Raw genomic sequence first — 20491 nt, 5'->3', positions numbered from 1 at the left:
AACTACAACTAGGTTGTTTCTGACATCCAGGCACTAAGCAATACCCCTTCTGACCTCCCACTCTAGGGCACAAGCTGGGAGGGGGGAACAGTTGCGGCTGACTAATGTCACTTCATTGTCACTGAAAATATAAGTGGAGTAGTCTGTGCAAGTCACTTAGGATTACCTGTCAAGAATGAGCTGGCTCCTCTCTTGTCAAGAATTGCTGAAACCTTGAGCCAGCTGACATTAGCCTCCTAAGAAAAGGCTTTGCTGCTGCTGTGTCTATAAGCATACCCAGGTACTTCGCCTACTGCTTAAGTATGAGATCTCACCTCCCCCAATAAATCAAAATCCTCTCATTATTGCAAAATGCTAGAATGTTATCTCTGTTCTGGAGCAACTGCACCTCCAAGGACACCAGAACTAGAAATTCATCCATATAACACAGCAAGCTTATGCATAACGTGCAGATGAACCCATGGTGGTTTGAATATTTTCCTGGCCTAATCTTTCCTTTCAAAAACAAATGTGCAATCTACCCACCTGTACACATTCTCTGATCCCAGTGTACTCCAGCTTAAACCTTCAAACACCACCACAAGACTTACAACCCAAAAACTCCTATCCAACAGAGAGCTCGCTCCTACCAACCAAACGACCCACGCACGTGTCTCCTTCTGCCCACGTCATAACACAACTTAAATACATCAATAGACACCTAAAATCAACCATATGCTGCCCATACATTGGACCTCCACCATAATTTGACAATGCAGAAAATAACAATAAAAATGAAATAACTCTGTCTAAACTGATATATAGTATATAATCAGGTGGCACCAAGGTGAGTACCTGCATGCAAACCTCAGGGGACTTGCCAGTCTGAAGCACAGAACTGAACTGGTAAACCATCCTATTGTAGACACAGCTGAGGTACTCTGGAAGAGTGATGGAAGGTCACCTTTAAGTACATGTCCTTCAGATCCACCGAAAATGTGAAGTCACCCTTTTTATGAACTCCAACACAGGCCATTCTTTTTCCAGCTTAAATCTACAGTACCTTCCTAGTCAGGGCTGGTAGGGGGAGGACAAAAGTGCCAGGAAGGTTCCTTGCCATTTCTGCAGGAAGAAGCCTGACACAAAAGTCTTGGCTGCAATGGCCTTCATCCCATTGGAGAGTTTGAAAGAGACCACACTGTGGCTCAGAGAATTCTTACTCTCTTTATGTGTCTCCACTGCTGCTTCTACCTTACCCTTTGGAAAGAGAAAGAGGCTTCAGTGTACCAGACGTTTCCATAATGAAAGACTGATCTCAGTCAAAACTTGTGTCGAGAAGAGGAAAGACACCATGTCCCAGCTTCTCATGACAAAGTGAGATTGAAGGAAGTCAGTCTCTTACCTTGTAAAAAGACAAATTTTCAATCAATTTGTATTTTTCATAGCTGACAAACCTGAGGTCTTGATAGGATAAAAACTTCTAGCGCAGCTGGAACCTGTTAAAATAATAAAATATTGTAAATGCAAGGAATCTGTGGCATCTGGCATCCAATGCATGGCTGAGGTGGAAGCATGTTGAGAGAGTGCACTTGAATCCAGTGACGCATCAGTCTTTCTTCCAATCAAGGATGAAAAAGTAAGAGGGGTGGCTAGAGGTAGGCAGTCAATGTTAAGACCTCAGGTTTGTTAGCTATGAAAAATGCAAATTTATTCAAAATTATTTGTTCATACGTGGAACAAACCTTCGGTCTTAACAGTAGGATAAGACTCATACTTGGAAGGAGGTATGAGAATCCTGAACCGACAGGAGTTCAGCACATTCGATCATTCTTCTTGGAAATGAGATTGCTAAAGGAGAAGACCTAAGCCTTTGAGATGGTAGATATTTGGATATCTAACACTCAGTCCTCTGGGTTCAAATACAATAGAACATGACCAGATTCATTGCATTTATGGAAGTCCAAAAGAAAATACATCTGTTCGGGCAACACACCACGTCGGCTACTCGAAATGGGTTTGCTACCACTACTTACTCCCCTTGCTGGAGAGAGGAGTTTAGCTACCGAGAAGCATATTTGCATGTTGCATGGAACATGAAAAGTAATGTAACAGTATAGCTACAACGCTTACCTGCATTAAGCCAGTTCCAGCGTATGATGTGTCTGTTCTTCAAACGGCCTACAGGAATGAAGAAAGGCAATAAGGGAAAGAAAAGTGACCAGTCAACTCCCTCATTCCCTACGCCACACAATCAACTTGGCAAGGTACAGATTGTCCTGCTTAGGGGACTGGATAAGTCACACTTGTTGAACAGCCATCACTGGACCCTAGGCAAAGTTCTATTGTTAAGACCAAAGGTTTGATCTGCGTATGAACAACTAAGCCTTCTTATTCAGATGAGACATGTGGCAGTGAACTTAGCACATATGGTCACCCATAGGTTGAGCCATGATGCTGCCTGGAAATAGGGCATGGCTTCTGATTCCACTGTTCTAGAAAGGCTGTATCTTCATGGTGGAGTCTCTCCAGGGGAGGTCATTTGTCATTCCACAGACTTAAGTCTAATTGCGGGGGAATAGTCTCAGCATTGTCCAGGAAATGGAATTTTTCTGGTGTTAGTGGCTGGGGAAGGATCTTCCTATATGTGCTTGACAGCAAAGAACTTGATGAACTGGAGATCAGACTGTTCACTTTCTGAAACCCCACAAGCTAGCCGAAACCATGGCAGTCTGAGCAACGGTCTTGCTTCAGGAGCACACACAAGGGTGAACTTCTGGTGAGGTACTGATAGAACTAAACCCTATGGTCTTATCCGATAACCAAAAACATGAGAATGATCCTCTCCAAAGAGGCAGGATGACACACAAGCCTGCCTCAATGATTTCTCGGGGAAATATGATGCATGATCAATTCTGCTGGTACTGATTGACAAGCTACTAACCAAGGATGACCTGTGAATTGAAGAGTTTTGCCATAGTCATTATCCTACAAGATTCCCTGATTGGCAAAAGCCAAAGTAATAGAGGTGAACTTGAAAGTTATTTTTGCCACACTCACCTTCGAGGTCCAGAGTGAACCAGGAACCAGCTGAGGTGGTGAACAGTCATGTGCATGAAAACCATTAAGATACCCTAAGGTCTAATATAACAGTGAACTGTAGCATCTGAACTGTCTCCAAGTGTACAATTAGATCACGCACTCACCAAACATTGTTAGCACTGACTCAACATAATGTATTTCAGTAGAAGCATAGGAGTCGAGTCATCCTGTCCAAGACATTACAGGAATCCTCTGAATGAAGCATACACAAGAACCATGTTAACTTCCCTATATGGTAGACATCACACTGAAGCTAACCCTGCATGGGGGAAGGCGCTCAGTTGAAGCCTGGAAGCACTTATGATAGGGGTTTCTTGGACTACTACTTCATGCAAGAGGAAGAAAAAGCAGATGAAGATGAAGAGCTAGTGTGGTGCAGGAGAACCGATCGAGGTGAGGAAAGCAGACATTGAAGGAGCACTAGCTGTGGTTAATGCACTCGGGCAACTTCCCTGGGTAGGACAACCACTACCAGTGGCTCAGCAGTGTAGAGTGCTTTAGCAGGTGCAACAACAATAACAACAGACAGAGATCTTAATGACTTAGCAGCAGCTAAGTGGTCCAGAAATAAGGCAAAGAATGGGCTTCCCTGAATACCAAGAGAAGATCACACCTTGCATAAGTATTCAGTGGACTTCATCCTCCCTTTGGCCATTAAATGTAGTTGGGGGTAGGATGTGGCAAAGGACACACTACTTTTGGGGAGAGTGCAGCGCACCCACTTGACTTTCCACTAGAGGAGAAAGTGTTGATCAATTGCTTTCCCATGCATACCTCCTCAGACTGAGAAAGCTGTGTACATGAGGTGGTGTCAAAGAAGGGTATTCCCTCCAAAATTCCAGCAAATGCATTTTAGCCTTCATGCTTTCATAGTTAAAAATTGTTGATGGGTACACAAAAATCTTTCAACATTATCATTAGGACTGGTTCCAGAATGGATGAACTGTCAAGTTTAATCTAATTAATGGCCTAGCAAATTCTTGAGTAAGATCATTTTCTTCACTTAATGTACCACATATGCAACATTTGGGTTTATATTTGCTAAATTTACCAGAATTATGCAAACATCCCTTCAAAAATTATTTTCAACTGGCATAATAATTAAAAGAACATCATCCATTTCCAATATGTACATGAATATGAATAAACATACTAAATGAAAATGGTAGTCTACAAAGGTTGAAAATCAAAACAAGAGGTAAGGGATTACTTTATTAATATACATGCCTCTACTGTTTAAGGTCATACACAGATCTTCCAGTAAACCACACAGCCTTTGTTAAAAAGACATTTTCCACTGATTGCATTCAAGAAGCAGGTAATTCTCTCCACGTAAAATATTTTGAAATTTAGTTGCTGTATAAAAATAAAAATGACTCCGATAATTTACTCCGAGATCATTAGATCAGGAAAACTTCTTTGACAATTTAAGTAGTAGATAGAAAAATTGTTTCATAATTTAGAATAAAATTTTCTCAAAAGATTTATGGGCCATATCACAATCCTGACAGCAATTGATTATAAATGAAAAATTTTAAATTAATTAGTATTTTTCACAACTAATAAACCTATGGTCTTAACTTGAGGGAAAAGTTCTCTAGTGCAGCTGGAGTCCAGTAAAAAGGTGTTACAAGGAAATTGGTGGTATCAGGAAATGGACAAGATGGCAGTAGTTAGGAGGAGAGGCTGACCTCCTACAACCCATCTCTGGAGGATGATGTCAGTTTTCTCTGGCCCAGGTAAAAATATGAAGGGGTTGGCTTGAGGTTAGCAGTGAATGTTAAGACCACAGGTTTGGTAGTTATGAAAAATACAAATTGATTTAAAATTTGTCAGTTTTTCATACCTTTGGTCTTAACATAAGAGACCTCTTGGAGGGAAGATAGAAAAAACCTCAGAATTGACAGCAGGTTTAACTTGCTTGGCCAAGGACTGGTAAAGGAAGGAGTCATGAGCCTCCTGAGCTGTAAAGTAAGGGTTACTTGTCTGCCAGACATCTGACTAATGAGACAAAACGGAATTCCAGTTATATTGTATCTCAAATAGAGATAAAGAATTTATCTGCCAGAGACAACAGCACTATGTTAGCCACTGGCTTGTCGTTATTTCCTCTCTCCCCTTGTAAGAAAGGAAGGGACTCTTGAGGTAGTGTATATCGTGTATGAAGAATCAAGGAAAAACTAATGGAAAGAGCTCAACACTCACCTGTATTTGACCAGTCGCACTGTATGATGGTTAAATTCTTCCCACTGCCTGCCAGTAGAGAAGGAATTTACAGGGAGGAAGTAGACTAGTCAAACCAATGATTCCCACTTTTACAACCAATCATCTTAGGAATTTAGAGAGAGGAAGTAGACCAGTCAAACCATTCATTCTCATTTAAAACCACTTGTAAAACCAGTCATCTTAGGTTAAACACAAACTGTTATGCTAGGGGCACAACTTAAGCAACCACCACTGGACCCAAGGAAAAAACATCCAAGGACCTGTGGGCCCACAGAAGGAAGGATGTGAAGGTGGTTTGACATAACCAGGTACTAGCCTTCAGTATCCTCTGAACTGACAGGTTCTTTTTGAACATGATGATAGATCTTAGTTCCCTGACATCATGTGTATTTGCACACATCAAATTGACTTCTGTAGCTGAAGGAGAAGATTAGGCTTGTCTAATTACTTCTCAAAGCCTAAAGGGGACACATTTCTTGCTTGATCCTGCATGCACTAACAAAAAGTCTTTGACAACTTGGTCTGAGGTGTCAAGTTCTTTTTAGATAGTTATGCAGTGCCCTAACAGGACAACAGTAACTCACTGAGGTCATCACCAACAAAATCTGTTAGAGAGTTAAATTCCTGTTTGAAGGAGGTCTTCAGGGTTCATAAGGACTGCATGTCAGACTGTTCAGCACAAACGTTAGGTTCCAGTTTGTAGGTTTAAGGTCTCTCAGAGAACAGGACTGCTCAAAACTCTTGAGAAGCATATAAATCTCCCAAGAAGAGGATAGATGCATGTCTTGGAGACAGAACTAGCCTAGGGCAGCCCAGTATCCCTTGATTGCTGATATTGAAAAGTTTTTCCCTATGCAGGAAAACAAAGAAGTCTACTACTTGTTGAATAGTAGTTCTGATTACAGAGAGACCCTATTGATGACACCAATCAGAGTAGACAGACCACTTTCTCTGGTATCCAGCTCTAAAAGACTTTCTGAGGTAGCCTGACATCTCAATTGCGGCTGAAAGAAAAGCCTTTTCGCTGGCAGGAGATATTGGATAGTCTTCAGCCGACTGGTGAAATCTTTCGATGTGCAGTTGACACAGAAGTATGTGCCAAGGAGGAATCTCTCTCAGGACTTTTATCAGTAAGGCTAGAAGATCGGGGTAGGATTTTCCCAGGGATGCTGAAGGATGTCTTGCGCTACTGCCCATGGATCTGGAATGACCAACCAAAAAACGGGACTATTGATGGCCTGCCCATAGAAAAATCCTTTCTGCCACCACTTGATGTAGTAGAACTGTACTCATTCAACTCTGCTTGTCTGCTACTACATTGTTCTTGCCTGGGATGTATCTAGCTGAAAGAATTACTGATTGACACTAGACCCTGTTTATTGACATAAGCTACACTGGAGTGTTGTCAGACATTAGAACCACAATGTACCCTGACACCGTCTAGAACTTCCGTAAGTGCTAGGAAGGCTGCTTTCAACTTCAGAATGTTGATATGGAGTTGTTTGTTCTTGATGGTCCCACACTCTTCCTGATGTTAATAGATCCTCCAAGTGTGCTCCCCATCTAGTATCTGAGAACAGGAGAATCTCTGGAGGGGGAGATTGCTGGGGCACTCATATGGTCAGGTTCCTGTCATCCAGCTACCAAGCTAAGTCTTTTCTCACTTCTTCTGATGATGGAACTTTGAACGAGGGAGGATTCTTTGCTGCAGACCAAAACTCTTTCAGTCTCCATTGGAGAGACAATATGAATTCGACTGTAAGGGACTAGCTTCTCTAAGACAATGGAATCCAAGAATGACTTGCCATTTACAAGTGGATTGCTTCTTCTTGGAAAATAAAGATGGGCATAGTTCCTGAACTTCTCTAGGCGTTGCTCTGTGGGAAATACTCTCGGAAGTGTCTTGTTCATCACCATCCCTAGGTAGAATAACGTTCATCACCATCCCTAGGTAGAGTTATTCAAATTGCCTAAGCTGTAACAAAATTGGAGAAGTTTCTATCTGTGTTGAAACAACTCTACCTGAGAATACGCCAGAACTAGGAAAACTTGTGGGGCTGGTGAGGCCGAAGCATAGGACCTCGAATTGATAAACTCTCTCTCCCACTCTGAAGTGAAGTTATTTCTGGGAGGATTATGAATTGGAATTTGGAAATAGGAATTCTTCAGGTCTTATCGTTAGCATGAAGTTTTTCTCTGATGGCTTGGGGAGTCTCCAACCTGTGCCATATCTTTCTGATGAAGAGTTTGAGGGTCAACAGGTCTATAACTGGTCTCAAGTCGCCTGTGGCCGGAGAGGGTAAGAAAGCCATCCGTGAATATATATACATATTTTCACAGCTTCTTTCTTCATTATTTTTTTTTTCACCTTGTATTGAAGAGCCAGATGTTTTACCGATCCTAGATGGTATACCCCACCTGTAGGGCATCTACTACCCAGGTCTGCCCCAAACTGTTGACAAGTTGCCCAATGGCTTGCCAGGCATCCCCTACTGATGACAGTGAGTGAGGAGGGGCACCATTCCTTCTGTGGCCCTGAGAATTGCGATGAGTGAGGAATGTTGTGACAGGTTACGATGCCATGAAGAACTGTGACTTGAAGATTGGTCACATATGTGAGAACAAGAGCGTGCATCTGTCATGAATGTGTGAACAGGAATGCTGCTTGTAAGGGGATGTAGGACGTAAATTCTCATGTAGTGCCGGAATTGGGTAACATGTAGCATGGTCACATCCATGCAAGTGAGAGCACGATTCTCAATCACTAACACGTGAGCAACTTTTACATGCTGTGCAGTCACCTCCATGTAAAGGAGTGTGAATCACGGTTCCATCCTTGTAAGCGAGAAAGGTGAACACAAAACTTCTTTGGTGAATGTGGACAAGCTGAATAAGGGAAGTCACGAGATCTCCCTGGACTATCACCCCGTGATAGTTGAACCTAAGGTGAAGGAGACCTCTGAGGAAAAGATCCAGAGGCTTAGATCTCTTGATGGGAACCTTATTGTCCTTCCCACTGACTTAGAAACTTGTACCTTGAGCAGTATGGGGAGGAGAGGTATTTTGAATGGTAGTTCGAACTGTAGAGTTGACAGTTGTAACTTTGTCAGCTGGTAGAGCATTATGAAAGTCACAGGAACACATATATGTGCCTTGGTGGTAGCGTGGACTGGACTACCACGTACGTGTTTAGATGATCGAATGACAGCCACAGGAGATGATGAGAACCAAAGATCTGTGAATCTCCTTACGTGGAGAGGCTACGAAGTTTCTTTTCCTCCAACATTTGATGGGAACCGAAGACAGAGTAAGAAGAGGAAGGAAAACTAAGGTGTCTCTCCTTGGATAGTTTAGCCTCCGATTGACCAAAATTCTCCATAAAGATACCTTCGACTCTATTGCAAACTGATTGGACAAGGGAGTCAGGAGCAGTCGGTGTAGTTGATGGCAACATGGATAACTTCATGGAGTGGGGAGCAGCAATTGTTGAAGACAGCTGGAAGGACGCCAACACGACAGAAGCTCTGGCAGAAGTGAAGTGAGATTACGTCACAGAGACAGTAGATGGAAACTGTCTTGGCCAATGAAACTGTAGTACAGTTGGAAAGACAATGGGACACTAGACCAGAAAGGGTTTATGTGCCTGGTAGGCCTAAGGAGTCCCAACAGTCTGACAAAATCTGCACATCACTGCCTGAAAACACAGAACAAGGAGGGGCAGCCTCTACCCTCCCAGGGGGAAAAGGTTCCCCACCAATGACAGCAGGGGCATCCACATCAGTTACAAGATCTCCTGTACCCCAATTGAATCTTACAAGGCTGAAGCATTACAAGAATGAGACGAGAAAAAATCTTTGTGGAAAGGAGCAGCAGTGTGAGATTTTGGTAAGAAAGAGGAAGAACAAGAAGACTTGGAAGCTGCCATTGAAGAGGCAAACCCCTCCTAAGATGGCGGCGCAGACCTTCTATATCTCCTCGTATCCAAACTCTTCCATTGCTCAGGAGGCCAATCAACACATTCAGGGCAAGGCTGCTGATGTGAGCCCTATATCTAGGACAAGTAGTAGAATAGGGTCTTTCGCAAAGGAGGGTAGGAATCGGGAACAAGGATTGTTGCCAACATGACATTTTCTCTGGAGTTTAACAGGCTTAGGAGGGATGTGGGAATGCATACTCGCAGTAGATCTTCCATAACACAAAATTATACACCAAAAACACAAAATTAAAAGGAATTCACAAAATCCAAAGGCAAATGTGGGTAGGAAGTGGCAAAAGAACTGGCTTTTAGGAGAGAAAACAAAAGTGCATCCTTCTACAAAGGCAGTCAGAGAAAAACTGGCACTATCCTCCAGAGATGGGATGCAGGAAATTGGCTCCTCCTCTTAACTACTGCCATCTTATCCATCTCCTGATGCCGCCAATTTTCTTGTAACTTCTTTTAACCGGACTTAAGCTGCACTAGAGAACATTACCCTTCCTTAAGACCTGAGGTTTGTTCTGTGTATGAACAAATACTTTTTGGGGGTCTGAAATAGGCTGGTTCATCATTTGTATAAATTGGAATAATTTATTAATTGCAAAAATAAAAATATATCAAATGCAAAATAAAATTTGTCTTGGCCAAAATTATAACAAATCCTAAAATTAATTCGTATTTTTCATAGGTATGCAAACACAACCTATTATATGTACGTATAGGAGTATCCTTCAGTGTGAGGTGTAATTGAATGTGAAGATTTGGTAACAAGGTAATTAACTGGAGATGAGGGGTTCGTTTGCGAGCATCTCTCACTCACCAACCATCGCACTTACTTTTACTTTATGCTGCAAAGAAAGACTAAGCGCGGTGGTTGAGGTGGGTTTAAGATATATAAAGATTCCGGTTTGTATACCTGGGTAAAATGCAAATTATTAAACAAATTTTTATTTGTTGTACAAACAGAGCCTTTTATACAGGAAACTTATGCCTCAAGGAGGTCAGTCCTGACAACTGGCTTGAGCTGACAGCCATCACAGAATTGCTATGTCCCTGGTTGTCTTGGTAACAGAGGGACGTCATTGACTCCTGTAGCCTCCTACCAGTCTGGCAAAATTGTTGGCCAGAGTATTACAACCCAGTTCCCAAGTACCCTGTAGTTTCAGAGGGTATTCATGTAGTTGGAGAAGGTACTCATGTAAGGGAAACTTTGGAAAACCATGACACCTGTACAAGACTTCATGTCAGAAGATAGTTTAGTTCTGCTACATATTACTTTACATGACATCTGTACAAGACTTCATGTCGGAAGGTAGTTCAGTTCTGTTGCATATTACTAAAGTAATGGGTTGAGGACTTAACTCTACCATGCCCCTCTCCTTGTTAAAAGAGAGAGAATAAGAGGGGAAAGGATGGAAGGGAACCCATCTATTCCACAAACACCTCCAGATTCACAATAAGCCTCCAGTAATTAGATAAGATACTGGTTCAAAATTAGTTGGGACACCTAACAAAGATCCCAAAGGAGACAGCATCGCTCAAGTAGAATGAGGTAAAGGTATAGTTGCACCTGCCGTCATTACCAGAAAAATAAAAAAAGTTCTTCCAAAAAGCATCTTCCTAGCCCAAAAAGAAAAGCCTCTCTCTTGCAAGAGGTGCAGAATAAGCTCCAAGCATGAGGATGCAGGGAGTGAATAGAATGATAGCTGCAAATATGTAGCAGACACAGGAGGATGGGCCACGGGGGTTACCTCTCTTGGTGCCTCAACCAGTAGACAGAGCAGAACATGATACCCTCCCTTGATGCATTTGAAAGCAGAAGCATCTCTGGAGGCTGAAAGTTCTGGTATCTGGCCACCAGGCAAAGTCCTTTACCTCTTGAACTGGTAGATGGGTACGGCAGCAGACAAAGTACTTCAGAGGGCTCTAGTGAATCTGCACTTGAAAGTAAGCTTCTTTCAGATCTATTGAGTATGAGATCTCTCACCAAGATGGATTTGAATAGTCTGTGCTCTACCAATCTTGAACCAAGCCTGTAACAGTTTTTGTTTGGGGAGAGAAGTTAAATACTGGTCTCCAACTTCCATTCATTTCTCCGCTAGGAAAACTTAAATGTTAAAGCCAAAAGACTGGAATTCCATGAATCTGAAGGGGAGAAATGGAATGTGTTTAGTGTATCCGAGAGGAGACAACAAAAATCATCCTGAAGGACAGTTACCCAACGCACTGCGCCCTGCTCTTGCCACATAGCCCAATGGTATGACATGCAACCCCCTACTCTAGACAGCAGAGGAGATGTATCACCATCCTCAGTGACCCTTGCCCTGCTTCCCTTCCCTTCCTTGTTGGTACCACCTTTGGGAGAAGAATGAAAGGGCTGGTTAGATTCCTTGACCTTTTCAGTGGAAGAAGGCTGGACTATGCATCTAGGTTTCTGAAGGACTTACTTCTTTGTAAACCCAGATCAGATGTGCAGGGCTTTGTTAACCCCCACAGATTTAGCAGAGGTGCAACCTGCTGACACCAGCAACATACTAAACAATGCCCTCTTGCTGTGAGACAAAACTCCTGGCACAGCATAGTGTGTGTGTCAGTGTGTTCAACTCAAGGTGGAGTCACAAGATGATCTGAAGAGATGTCATGGATACTGTCTACAAGGCAGGAGCCTCTGCAGCAGAAAAAATTAAACTCTGGACAAAGCCTTTGAATGTTGTTTGAGATTAAAATGGCTTTATGCCAGCATGGGCTCTTCCTCCTAGAGCAGCCCGTAGAAATTTGAAACAGTTCTTTCATCAGCTGACATTCTTATGGGTCTAATGCCAATGTGTATCTCCTCTGGTGTGAAAGCAGCAGGGTAAGATATTTGCTGAATGTGCTATTCACCTCCAAAATACCACAAGGTACCAGACCATGGCAACCTGACTGAGGGCTGCATCTCTAGCATTCCTGAAAGCAAGCACAGCAGACAATAGTCAGCTGGTGTGAAGCCAAGGTAGTAGCATCCCTGAGGTTATTCAATTAATGAATGTCACAAATAATCTTCCTAAAGTGCTGCTCAAACTCTGCCTTCAATCACCTGGACATTAGTCACCTACTCTTTAGGCAAAGAAGTCAGGCCAGGTATCTGCTTTGTTGGCTGTTCCTAGTCCCTTACTAAACCAGATGAGCCTCTGCTGGAGAAAAAGTACAGGAATCAGTGGGGTCACTATCAGAATGGACTTCTAACAGAGACAATGATCCCCTGCTACCAGACTCAGCAGAAACTAAACAAGCAGATAAGAGGGGAAGAAGAATGGACCCTTGCACCCCAACCCACTCCCTTACCACCTGCACAACAGACCTCACACATATGAGGCAGAGGAGATCAAGGCAGTCACTTCCTGAAGCAAGAGTGCTTAAAGACTGCACTCCAAAGTCTGCCCCTGTGCAGTGAGGGAAAGGTGCAGGTTCCTGCCTGTGGCCTCCCAAAGAAGGTAAAGAAAATGAACTTCCATCACCAGAATGAACCCTATCCTTAGAGTGAGCATGCTGCACAACCCCCCTTTTTGTGCAACTCCTTGAAATTGCAAGGGGAGGGGTTGTCTCTTACAACACACTTCCCTGATTATCCAACCGAGGCTGAACAGAGCGACAGAGACACACAGATTATTATTATTATTATTAATTAACCAGACCACTGAGCTAACTTTCAGCTCTCGTAGGGCTGGCAGCTCTGCCAGAGGTAGGATGATACCACCTGATGATCTTGCACTTCTGCTCCCTTCTGAGAATGGAGAGCACTCACAGGAGGGGTAATACAAATGAAAAATGGAGGAAAGGAACACGGATTTGGGGGTGTCCCCCCCCCCCCCCCATGAAGCTGGCGAGCTTCTCTTACCTCTCTCCCCTTCCCAAACCTAACCCACTGGGCAACATAAACCTTCCACAAGGATGACCACACCCTTCGACAAAGAGCAATGAGGAGCAAATGACTTGTCAAAGCTTTCAACCAAGTAAGGAAACAAAAAGAAGAGCGCAACACATCCATAGCCTACAGCAGCCAGAAGAAAAAGTGAGCAGGAGATACTTTACCCTTCTCCTTTCCCATCACCACCAATAATCACCTAGTTACCAAGTTTTCAATTACCTATTTGTACTCGGAGGATACTCCTATATTAATGCTATGGTTTGTATTTCGTTAGGAACAAACCCCAATTACATGTACACTGTCATTCTCTGTGATGATCACAGCACCCCAAGCTACGTTGTGATATTTTTTTTATTCCTCCTGATCCAACTTCTCTGGCTAATCACTACCATATTCTCTGTCATAAGCCAATGAAAATTATGTCACATACCCAAGCCTAGTAATGATTGTGTAAATATGACTGTATCCCTAGCAGCTGCAGCAAAAATTGTTACTTCTAAGAGTGGAATGCAAATCCCAAAAATGTAAAGCCGAGATAACACAATCTTAGATTCATGTCTTAACATGGTAATATCTGGAATATTTACACAAACTGCATGGTACAATTGGAATACATTACACTGATATACAATAGAATTTATTTTGGACTATGGCCTCTATATCACAAAATTGTCTATTGACAACATAATTATTGTCATTTTACAAACAAATACATTATAGATGTTTCCTATTTATACTTCAAAAGGTTGCACAATACAGTCTAACTTTAAAGATATTACAACTGTCTCTCCTACACAAAAGAAATATTCAAAAGATTTACATAAAAGATTAAAATCAGTCTTTGGGAATATATGCCACGAAAATACTCTTAAGTTTTACCTGTATTTACAATTTATTCACATCTCTACATACCAGTATACCACGGAGATATACAGACAACCTTGAATAGTAAGATTTCCTCTTATTTCATTAAGCTTGGTAGAAATTCCACTTCTAATCCAAGTTACTTTGGTAAATGTATTGTACAGTGCTTATAACTCTAGAATTTACTGCTTAAAGATCTCACATGGTAAATTAGGGGCTTTGCTTCACATATCTGTACAAATCATCTGAAAAATTACCATAGCTGACGCTCTACTTCCAGTTACACAATCAGTTGTGCTTTTCAATTTATTACAGTAACACTCAGTGAAAAGTCTGCATTTTATTGCATAAACTTAAATACTCAAAATATAAATGCAGGCAACATAAAATGTTAACATCTAAAGAGAGATTTCTTTACAATTCAAATGTAAGATCAAATAACTGAAACATCTGCTCCTGAGACTGCTGCCTTTTCCTAATCATTAAGTACATACTGAACTGGCAATCCCATAAACATAGTAGGCAAAAGAAAATACATTATCACACTGATTTCCTTTATAAAATTAAAGCTTTCATCCATGTCCAAAGCATTCCATTCCTAATATTCACTACTATCCAGTACCATGCATTATGTACATTTAAAAAAAAAATGGGTGAATCAAAAGCAGCATTAAGGCATATTATTTTGTTTAGCTCTTTGCCAAAGCTAACATTTGGCATTAAACATGATTACCAAAAACACTTTTCGTATGTGAAATATTCTATCTTAAATAGTTACCGACATGACAGGTTTAAGGAGTTACCAACCTGACAAGTTCAAGGAATGATACCAAAATGCTTTGCTCAGTATCTCAAAAACAACAGAATGCATCCTGCTAACTTGCAGTTCATAAGCACGTTACATGTAGTACTTAAAGTGTAATAAAAATATGTTCAAAATAATTTTCATAACATATAATGATACCACACGTACAAGTCAACATAAATACTGGAAAAAGCAAAAGTTATTAAAAATAAATTGCAGAATCCTACACCAAAATCAAGAAATATCACAACATTTAATAATAATTACTAATGACTGCATTGAAACCTCACATACAAGTTGCACTTAACAGAACTACTTTCACTTAAAAGATTAAGTATCTATAGCTCTAACTCACTGAGCATCTAACACCTTGTGTTTCTGAGAGTAAAACTAATAACAGATGATTCCTCCTTGTGAGAAACAGGAAACCTAAAGAGGCAGCACAAGGTTTTATTTACACGATAATGAAAATAATTTATCCAGGACTTTCCTTTATATTGGCAAGCTGTAAATTTCTCTTCTAGCTCCTCTTAATGTATATAAAATTAAATCCAAAGCCTCTTATGCCATTTTGTTGAACTCAATATTAAACAGAATCCTCAATAAAGAAAAAAAAAACTTAAAATTCATGAAAAGTAAACATAATGCGACTAGGTTATTCCTATTAAATTAAATATTCGTAAAGACTACTTCAATTAATGTCATTAAAATGAATCTTCAATAAACTCTTCAAACTAGAATATCTTCACCATGCAGACCCATAGAACTTAAACTCCAAAAACAGCAGAGGAACCACTGGGCACCACAACAAAAATACTGTAAACTAAATTATGCAGAATTACACAAGTTAAAACCTCAAAGTCACAGCTGAGATAACTAAAAAAAGTTTATCGTGACCTCACAAGAAGATAAATTCCAGGGACAGCAGTCCTATAGAAATGAGATCCTTTCCATCTAAAATCATCATGAAATGCTCTGCTGTACTGAGTTATATATGCATAGGTTATTTGTAGAAATGCCTTATTATAGTAAATATAATGAAATATCACATTCATTTCAAATCTTGTCATCAAATGCTTGGAAACAAAACTACAGTAGTTCATACAAAACTCTTACAAAAGTTAACCTGGTTTAAGAGTGACAACAAAGAATAGGTAATGTAAAAGTTTTTACAATGCAATCTGGTTAAAGACTGACGACAAAAGAAAATTTTTGGTTATAAACTTGCAATGGTTTCATAGCTGTTTACACTTGCTAAAGTATACTAATGACTTTTTATAAAATTAACAAAAGTGTTTAAGAACAGAATACCCTGAAATAAAAAGCTGTGTATTGTGATATTTAAAGAGAAGAATTTATGGCATATCAACGCACATCTTTCATATTGAGTGTGTGAAAGAACAAAGCACAGGAATCAAAGCAAAAGTGCAGTCAAAAGTACAGTGTCAAAGACGAATTTTCTTGTCCTTGCACTCTGTATCTGCATAAGTTTGCTATCATTCTTGTACTTTTTCTTTTTTCCTTGTATGCTCTTACATTCTCTATTTTGTGTTGAATAAAAGGAGGTATGTATTATAATAGTAAAGGAAGGACACCAATATTCAGAGCTAGTCCAAAGAAAAAGAGAGAAATAATAGTATACTCTATTTATCTTCCAAAGAAAGAGAGAGAGAAATAATAGTTTACTCTACTTATCTTTAACACTAAAACAACCAATAATAAAATGAATAAATGATTACCTAACATTATCCGTCAATAGCACTTTAAAGATCCTGGTACTACCATATACAGTATTGAAGTATCATAAACAAGTTGGCCTGTTACTGTATATCTAACAAAAAAAGAAAGAAATATATAGTAGTTCACTGTAATTACATGGAATCAATGCTATCAGATTTTTATTGAAAGAAATTACTTCATAACTGTTTACCTCTATATACCTACCATTCTTTATATTACATATATATAATATATATATACTATCTTCCTACTGCATGTCTTACATAACAGGATTATATAAACTTATACAAAATCCTTCAATATTTCAAAAAGCAATAGTACACTATTATCACACACAAACAGACTTAGATTCAAAGAATTATGCCCCACTAAAGTATTAAATTACTTCGGAAGCATAATAGTGCACCCAGGAATTCATGACCCATTTTAGTGTTTTAAAAAATTTGCTGATGGAAGAACAAGGTCAACATGATAAATAATATATTTCATTTTCACACTGAAGGTACTATAACCTTTTAATCACTTGCCAAAATAATCATCATACAGGAAAGTCCAAAATATTTGTTGACTTATGACTCTCATGTACTTGGGATTTTTAAATGATGACTAGGATTACTATCTTTCAAGTGTGAGCTACTGCACATACAAATCAAGATGATCAAATCAAACTTGAAATGATCAATACTAATAGCAGTCTACTCACCTATGATAATCTATAAAAACTACTCCATCACTCAACTCCCACTACACTGGAGAAGGGCAACTTTACTATGCCTTTTTGGAAGCTGACCATATTGTAGGAGATTTCACACAAGCATCACATTCAACTGTATGGAGAGCAAGGTACTGTAATATAAGAGTATTGTAGTAAAAAAAAAAAAAAAAAAAAAAAAAAACTAACATCAGCCATTGTTTACACAGCACTTTGTGCTCCTTGAGCATTTAAATAGAAAATAATTAAGATTACCAAGCTAAATTCCTTGCAATCATTAAATGAAATTTCCATTAGTATCTCTAATAAGTTATTGAAAAAATAATCACCAAAAGCTTTTTAAATGTCATTTGACTTGAAAGCATGATGTCTCACTTTAAAGAATCACTACTACAGTAAATACAGGGCAATATATAAATCATTTAAAGCAGAATAATAGCTCTCCGGTGTTTTTGGACAGCATCAACCTGCTTCCTGCCTCAACAAATTTTATTGCTACTTGTTAGATAAGTCAAAGTTGCAAAACATTTGACTAGAATAATTTTTACGTTTTTCATAAATGCCAAAAAGTTATCAAGGTATTTATTAAGTGAGATAAGGGCAATACCAAGAATGTACATTCTTCTGAAAGTTATGACTGCTGGAGGATAAGTGAAAAGTTCCGAGCTTCGACAATCTAGCTACAGGCCTAGCTATTGCCTTACGTCTCCAGTGACCCAAAACATCCTATTCTCCTTAGTAGAGACCCTTCCACACGAAGGGGAAAGACATGATGGGCACTCCAATTTGACCGTAATTCTCTCACTTAAAGTGTTACCAGATCAAACGATCCAAGAGGATACAGGCAGGCAAACCTAGACTTGGGCAAGACTCGTGATCACCGTCCATCCACAAAATTGGTAACTGTGTCCAACTGCTGTGCATTTGCCCCTCATGCGGAAGATACAATAACCAGTATCCAAAGAAAAATGGGTCCAATGTTAGCATTTCTAAATATTTAATTGATAATTGCTATTTCTCCCAATCAGGCAACAATGTTTTTATAAAAAAAAACAAGACTTTACAAGCCCATTAATAACCTTATATTAATTTTCCCTGTGCATTATTATTATCTTGTCCCAAATAAGATCCTAATGCCCTGACTACCAGCATCTTGTACCTAGGACTGGGTCTACACTTTAATGTTACTGTGAATATCTAGCTTTATCATCTTTCTGAGGGGTTCAATTTAGTATATATTGTGATTTGGTTAACTTTTATGGAATGTTTACCCTAATTGGCAGTATGTAATGTCGATATAGGCAAGAGGAAAGTTAACGCATAACATAGTGCCTAGCTGACCTCAAAACATTGCCCTTTATAGGGTTAGACTTAGAAAAGAGCTCACTGCACTATCTTCAGTAATAACTGCTTAAATTTTTATCTGGTGGGCTTTGGTCTTCATTTACACGACTTTTCCATGATTTTTGTTTAACTTTATCTTAGTCTTGTTAACTGCTTCTAACCCCTTCTTATCACCATCTCTGTCTTGGAAAACTGTCTATATTTAGACATGGCTGTGGCAATAACAAGAAAGAATATATTCAAAATTAACAATTAAGCAAGTCAACGGATGTTTTGGAAACATCTCTTCAGTTTGTTTTTTACTCTGTTGCCATGAAGATTAACTACTTGTTTTTTCTTTCCCATAAAAGAAAAATTAGCACCTTGGAAAAAGAATTCAGTGGCTATTAGGCTCCCTACATTATCATTATATTACTTTCCATTTTTTAAACTACTTAAAAATATATGAATTTAAAGCTAAATACAATTTACTACTACTATACAGTAACCTCCAGTATTTTGTATCCCACAAGTCTTTTAAATAATTTCTACATCTAACAGTAGACATAATATCTGGCCAAGGCATGATTCCATTTCAAAAGTAATTACCATTTTCTGCTGTCCCATTACGTATTGGATTATGGAAAAATAATAATCTGCAAAATGTTCTGTAAAAACCAACCCTGCAGTCATTTAGGAATTATTGGTAGACACTTATCAGTTTTATAATAATATATCACAACAAAAGATGCATATGCAGTTGCCCTTCCCAGTGCTTAATAATAATGCCATACCTAAGTTGAAGGAGTAAAATGTAATGTGTACTAAAATGACTTAACAATACTGAAAATGAAATTTAAAAAAAATGACATAAGAAAAAATTGGAAACTAAGCTATTAGAACAGTATTCATATGTTCATGTGAAAGCAGGTAATCTTTTTCATATTAATTAGAGTCAGAATGTTTAAATAATCTTTCTTCCAAGCTCCAAGCCATCAACCCTTTAGTGGCATGACAATAAATAGTAAATTTTTATCTGTTGCTCACTTATTTTTGTTTCTACTAACATGGACTATCCTCTCCTAACCTTTTTATAAAAGAAAATGTCTTAAAATCCAAATATTTCGGTTGTAGAACCCAATACTACACATAAAACTTTTCATCCATACACGATATCTGCAAGGAAAAAATTTCTTCTGAGTTGAAAATAAATACCCTCATATACAGTAAAGTTGGCTATAAAAACATTTCTGTAATGCACATTATTTACAATGCTAGCTTGAAATGGCAAATTTTTTATCAATTTATATTTTTCATAACTACAAACCTAAGGTCTTTAGATTAAACTCGCAGAGCAGGGACCTTTTTTTTCTCTTCAGCACTGTGCAACACTGGTTTTTCTCCATGTAAAATATTTCTTTGGCTCTTTCATCTCCCTTGCATCAACTACCAGTCTAATATCAATCCACTTCATTAAGATCTATATGCTTAAGAATCTACAATACACCTACCTCGTAAAGTACATCTATGCCAAATTATTCAAACATATACCCAATAGTTGTAGTGCTTATGGTGATCTATTCTTTATCTTAGCTAAATTTTTTTTTCTAACTGCCCTACAATAGCAACAGAACTGAGTAATTAATCATGATCACTGAACAGTACATTTATGAAACAATGAGCTTGGCTATCTGAAACCAAAGCATTTTAGATATTTTTTAGCTTAATATAAAGGGATTTTATGTAATGACAGAAAATCTGTCATGTAAATGTTTTTATATAGCCAACTTTAGATTGCATATATATATATATATATATATATATATATATATATATATATATATATATATATATATATAT

General features: G+C 39.0%; 1 protein-coding gene across 5 annotated transcripts in view; it reads right to left on the bottom strand.

Annotated features, from left to right (window-relative positions):
* Positions 1 to 4277: 4277 nt before the first annotated feature.
* LOC135217188 (uncharacterized) overlaps positions 4278 to 20491 on the bottom strand; it is a 116588-nt gene continuing 100374 nt past the window's right edge. For 2 of the 5 annotated variants that reach the window (XM_064252911.1, XM_064252910.1), the window contains exon 5: positions 4278 to 19807. The gene's annotated coding sequence lies outside the window, so the exon portion shown is untranslated. The remainder of the gene's footprint in view (positions 19808 to 20491) is intronic. The other 3 variants (XM_064252912.1, XM_064252915.1, XM_064252914.1) reach the window with 3 other exon arrangements.

This window comes from Macrobrachium nipponense, chromosome 7 (assembly GCF_015104395.2).
Source record: "Macrobrachium nipponense isolate FS-2020 chromosome 7, ASM1510439v2, whole genome shotgun sequence".
In the NCBI taxonomy this organism is placed as follows: domain Eukaryota; kingdom Metazoa; phylum Arthropoda; class Malacostraca; order Decapoda; family Palaemonidae; genus Macrobrachium; species Macrobrachium nipponense.
This window is presented reverse-complemented; position numbering and strand designations above follow the sequence as displayed.